This window comes from Anarrhichthys ocellatus, unplaced genomic scaffold, assembly GCF_004355925.1.
Source record: "Anarrhichthys ocellatus isolate YVR2014 unplaced genomic scaffold, GSC_Weel_1.0 scaffold2, whole genome shotgun sequence".
Taxonomy (NCBI): Eukaryota; Metazoa; Chordata; class Actinopteri; order Perciformes; family Anarhichadidae; genus Anarrhichthys; species Anarrhichthys ocellatus.
Window position 1 is genome coordinate 9,529,869 of NW_022280032.1, and position 6,240 is coordinate 9,536,108.

Genomic DNA, 6,240 nt, shown 5'->3' on the forward strand with positions numbered 1-6,240 from the left:
GCGGACTGCTTCGATGCATCGATATGTTCTGCCAGGCTGAGCACTGTTTAGAAACACAGGGATTGCCAAGAGTGTCATTTACACGCCGCCTGATGAGTGCGTACCCACGGGGACCTTTGAGCTTAAAATGTCATTGGCTGGGGCTCCTCTGAGCCCACACAAAGGTCACCAGAGTCTCGAGCTCCTTATTGATTCCCAATCCACCACCATTGTTCCTGACAATTACAGAAGGAACTGAAATTCTAATCACGGAAATGCATTCAGTGCGAGGATGTATCTGGAACCATAATGTAGTGCAAATACATGTATAATTCTATCTAAGGTCATGGATTCCCCTGTGTGTTGGACATTTTTCCACTGGTGCATCAACATGTGTTGTGATTTAATGATAATTATACTTTTAATATTAACATTAAACCTTAACTGTCAATTCAAGACATATTTTAATATGTGAAAAAAATGGCAGGCTGACCATCTGTGTAACTGTGCTATTGAAGTTAAATTTATAGAAATAAACAAACAGCTAAAGGACAACAATTTCTTTTGTTTCTGTTATAGAACAACAAAACTCCCACACACTTCTCTTCTTCACTTGCATTCAAAGATATTTCGGTATCAGATAAACGTAACCTGATGAAGGTCTATGGACCGAAATATTGTCACTAAATATCTCTGAATGTAAGTGACAGTGTGTGGTAGTTTTTTGTTGTATATTGTCGACCATATGTATTCTCTTTTTTTTTTATTGTTTCTGATACAAACCTAGAATTGTCACCTGCGAGCACCTACCTGATTAAAAGAGGTTGAGCACACAGTAGTTCTCATCAATTGTAATATACATTTAACTTGTACACAATGTCATCAAATGCATGTTGGCATATGATTGGCCCATATTTGTTATTTAGAATTGAAGATATCTTCATATTTTAAAAGAAACAAACAACAACAGAGCCGTGTGGCTGTATGGAGAGGGTGAGTGTGTATTAAGTGGCCTGTTGCCTGCCTGAGCACAGATGGTGGCAGAGCAGGATGTACCGACCTGTACTTTTGCCCACAGGCGCGTGCACACACACACACTCACTCATTCACACACGCACATACATACAGCATAATCCCATATGCATGGATGCATATGTAAACACTGCCCTCATACATACACACCCACACATAGGTGCTGATCAGCCAAGTTAAGAGCTCATGTTATGGCACAGGGAATGAGTGCAGATAGACATATTGGTCATTTAAGAAGGTGTCACACGTGTTTTACAAAGATCAGCAGTCAAAAACCCAACACACTCTTATTTCTAGAATCAAAACGGCTTCTTTTTCTTCTTTTAACGAGAATGCAAGAAATCCAGACATGTCGATCAAAGACTGACTGCGGTTCACAGAAACATCCAAGGCCAAACAGGATAATCAGTGCACTGGCACGATCAATACTCCTCGCGTGGGGGTTGAATGCAGAGGGGAAAAAAGCAATCTAAGGAACATTTGGAAGAGAGCTGCTAGGGAAAGCAAAATCCAAACAGGCTGCATACATTACAACGTAAGAGATTTGCATCAGTGGGAGGGAATCCACTCACTGTATGTAATGAGTGCATACCGGGTGCAGGATGTCATGCTTTTTAGATCCATATTAAAACTAAAATAATTATTTATATTCTAAACAGAGAGGGACACAACATATTGATTACTAACAAATGCTATTGAGAGATCCTCAATGAGCAAGACGGGAGACAAATACCAAGGCATAAAGACAGGAAGACGGATAGATAAGTAGATGAATGAAGGCGATGGTTCAGCCGATCGATTGGTAGAGGAAGAGTAGAGCTCCCTCGGGGGGGGAGTGCGAGGCCTTTTTAGCACCGTGCGAGAAGACAAGGATGACATGTTTCCCTTTTGAGGTGCTGAGTATGTTAGGGAACGTTATGCCATCATGGCCAGGATGGAAAGATGCATGAGAGAAGAGTGTGCGGCCACGGCGCTCTGTGGCGTGACAGACGGTGATAGCAAGTGACCAAACAGAGAGAGGAGATGAAGACATACTGGTTACTCCAGCTCCCTGCCATGACTCTGGGATGTCAGCCATGCCCTGCCCATGCTCGCTCAGTAGCAGCCGTCAAGAGAAACGCAGAGCTTTTGAATTGATCTGGAGGCTTTTTGGATACATTTTCCCGTTGTCTCTCTGGAAGCACTTCAGGGGGAAACCCAATTAAGATGGGCCAAAAAGAGCACGACAAGCATACCTGCAGTCAGCCCTGTGCAGTGAGGTGTGGAAGGTGGGAGCAGGAGGGTGGAAAATATTTAGTTGTCAAAGCCAATCCCGCCGCTTGTGGGGCAGAAAGCATCATGACATCCTTTAAATCCCAAATGACACATTAAAAAACTGTTAAATTACAACATTGTTATTGAAAATAATAATTCATTATTTAGAATTCTAGTATCAAAAAATATTTTAAATTCAACAAAATACAAAAATTGAAATGTTCAGCTCTTAGTACCGGTATATGTATAAATACATATGCCATCTACATTAAGATGAGTGATGGAAACATGGCTTCTGTGGAAATAGAAAATTGCACCCGGATTTCCAGAATGATAAGAATTTGTAATGGCTACCCCCACTCACAGAAAGACATAAATGAAAACATGATGTGGGCGTCGACCGCCATCCCCGCTGCAGATTAAGGTTCTGACACAGCTAGAAAATCCATTTGAGCGAAGAAAATAAATAAAACATTGAGTTTCACCATTTGCACCTTGGCAACCGCTTTGCTATTATTAGAAGGCCGGTAGGTGCAGGAGAGACGGAGACAGAAAAGCTCCAACTGTGTCCAGACAGGCGAGACTCACACGCATAACCCAGTCTGAAAACGATATTGGGATGCTAGAGGCTCCACACAGAACTCTCCACACACACTTTATTCACTGTTATTATCATCCGAGATCAGAAAAGTGAGATAAAAGAGATTTATTAATGGGAAATAATAATTAAAACCTAGTACAGAATATTGTAGAGGAAATCAATTGAAATAAATCTTCTTTGCCTTCTGTATATGAGCCATACAGACATAGTTAGACAATTAAGGAAATGCTTATTTGTTTTCTTGGCAAAGTTAGACGGGAAGATAGACTCTATTGTCATATCTGTGCTATTTCTTGTTCTAGAGCAGTGACTTCCTGGAGTCTTGTCGCCATTGTGAGGTTACCAGGAAACCTCCAGTAAGTTACTGCTCACGGCCAAGAAAAAGGTTTGCTTAGCTTAGCATAAAGACTGTTTCCAGTCTTTATGCTAAGCTAAGCTAAACGGTTGTTGACTGTATATTTGGCCTACAAACATGAGTGTAAAAATCCTGGCATCCAACTCCAAATACTGATATTTACTACTCCTTTAAAAAGATTACTCAAACTATTTAAAAAATGACCCAGAACTAAAAGGGGACCTCGGTGGCAAAATGTTACACAACAGAGGTCTAATCGGTAACAGCGGTTCCTTTCACAACGCCCACATTTTTCTTCACACGTTCAAGCTTTTTAGCCTGCAATGCACAGGACAGTTGTCCATTGTCTCTCTTCATTGATGTCAGAGCCCTGAGGTGCATTAGTGCGTTACAGGATGTGCGCATGCTGGTGTGCATTTGCCCTCTCTGTAAGAAGCCCCTGGCCTCGCCCACCAGCTGCACAATACAGCCAGAGCATATTGATTATACTGCTCATGGAGGCAGAATAAAAGCTGGGGGGATATTTTTCTGACTGACCTGTTTGAGTGATAGTGAGGGACAATATTGGCCACGGTGGGCAGAAGACCTACGGTAGAACGTTCTTCATCGGGCGTTTCCATAGCCTGCAGGAGCGTCTAAAAGCAAGACTGATATATTTAGTCGGAGAGAAAAGTGACGTAAACCACAAATCCATCACACTGTCCAATCTGCAAACATGGCACATCTCTACTGGTCAGTTTAAGTTATGCAGCATCACATGCAGGCATTTGCTATTCAATACCACCTGGTGGGCAGAAGATCAATGGGAAGATTCAGTTGATATCAAATTCTCAATTTACTTGATTAAGTTAGCATCTTTTTCATTCCGCTGGCACAGAATTACACAAAAAAAAATAATTTGAGATTGGATATCTTATCAGATATTCCAAGATCTCATTAAAGCAAAATGATTTGTCCACATTATAATTGCTCAAATCCAGAGCTCGTAAACCCCTCCTCGAGTCTCACTGGATATTAATCACTGCCTGAGGATTCTATCCATTTATCAGGCAAATAGAGGGAAATAAGGGGATGATATGAATATATAAACTAGCTTGAGTTTGGATGGGTTTATAGTGAGCTCAACTCAAACCCAGTGACGGCTGTAAATGGGAGTAGTAAAGGAAAGAAACAGACGTGGCACTTGGTCACAGCAATGTTACTGCCACAGTGGGGCAGTAGTCCAGTAAGCTATGATCCAGCACTATAGTATGAAATCTCCTCAGCAGCAGCATTCACTGCATAATTCACCTGGCAAGACATAGTGCTGATGGTTAGTAAGACTAGCATCTGTCGTTGGGGAATTTAAATAAAAAACTAGAACCACAGGACTTCACAAACAGTGATTACGGCTCAGAGCTCTCAAGAGGGTCCTCCATTAAAAAACGCTGCACAAATCAATGTTTATGACCATCATAAAAAAATTGCAAACTAGAAAGCCCCCAAAGCCCGATTCATCCATAAAATCTGTTCTTTACGCACCGTATTCCACCAGCTCCAAGCTGATTTAACCTGAAACCAATCCACTGGCCCTTCATCTCCCAGCTCTATCTGACAGTTTAGTCCCAACAACCACAAATTAAGATCAATGATGTGCTGGTATTATTGCCCAGTTATACTGATCTTGTTTGGGTAATATTGTATATAATCAGTATAATAAAAGATATTTATTATTACTATTTGATGTAGAATAAAGAGAAGAGTATAGGCCAAAGCTCTGTGGAGTATCAAGCAAATTCACAGGACATAGGACAATAAATTGAATGTTCTGTGCTACTACAAAATGCCATATATGGACAGTTTGATTAATTCAAAATGTATATGAATAAAATATAAGTAGTAGTAAAATAAGTCCTGCTCACATGAAACAAAGATTATCTCATAATACATATTTTGGGAACCTCACCCGGGCGATTGTTCAGCTGGACTTACTTTCCTTTTAAAAGTAGCAAAGTAAGAATAATACCCAAAATAATCAAATGTGTGTGTGGCAAGAAAAATCTCAAAATTTGTCCGATTTTTTGATGCATCATTTACATTAAAATAAATAACCACATCTCAAAAGCCTTTTTAAGGTAATCTCAGCCTAAATTAAGGATAACTAACATATCAGACAATCTACACAACATATCAGCATTGTTTTGTTCTCCCAATTATATATAGACATTATAAAAGCATTATAAATAGTTTTCTACAAACACAGCGGTTGGATATTTGAAGGAAAGGTACCCGAGAATGTAATGGGATACGCATAGTTACACAGGAAAGGGTAAAGAAAGCATGGATTATTCATGTCAATTCCCACAGTGCAAACGGCTCCTTCTTGATGGATTGCGCTCGGGGCGCTCCTCCCTGCTCAATACCAACAGAGCCAGGCAGCCCAGCCTTATGCTGCTCCATGCAGCCGTGATGAGGAGCTCCCCCAGAATCACAGACAGGGCCAGCGGCTCTCATCTCCTCTCTATACGCAGACATAACGATGGTGTGTGGTCTGAGGTGAGCCTAAATTTAAACTAGAGTATCAGGAGGAGACGTAGCAGGAGACAACTGCTGACGGCGTTTGACTGAGCTTATTTTAGTTTAACTGAAGGAGAAGGAGTAACACAAATGGGGCATAAAGGCCTGTCATACCAATCAAATGACAGGTGGAGGTGCAAGGAGGCAGTGAAAGGTACGCAGACACATTGTCACCTTCAGTGTAGTGCAGTAACATGGTACTGAACATATTTCCCTGCACCAGTTTGTGATCCAGAAAGAGACTTTGGAGTGCATGTCTTTGGGAGTGCAAGCTCACCTGGACTGGCGCCAAATGGTAGCTGTGGAAAGGCTGCAGGGGTGTAAACGCAAGAAGGAGGTGATGCTCCGACTGTCAGACAGTAGTACCATCACTGCAGACAGAAAGACGGTTCTATTGATGGGTTATTCTGATTTGTGGCATATTTTGTGTTACCTGTCTTATGTTGTTTGTCTGTTACACTCA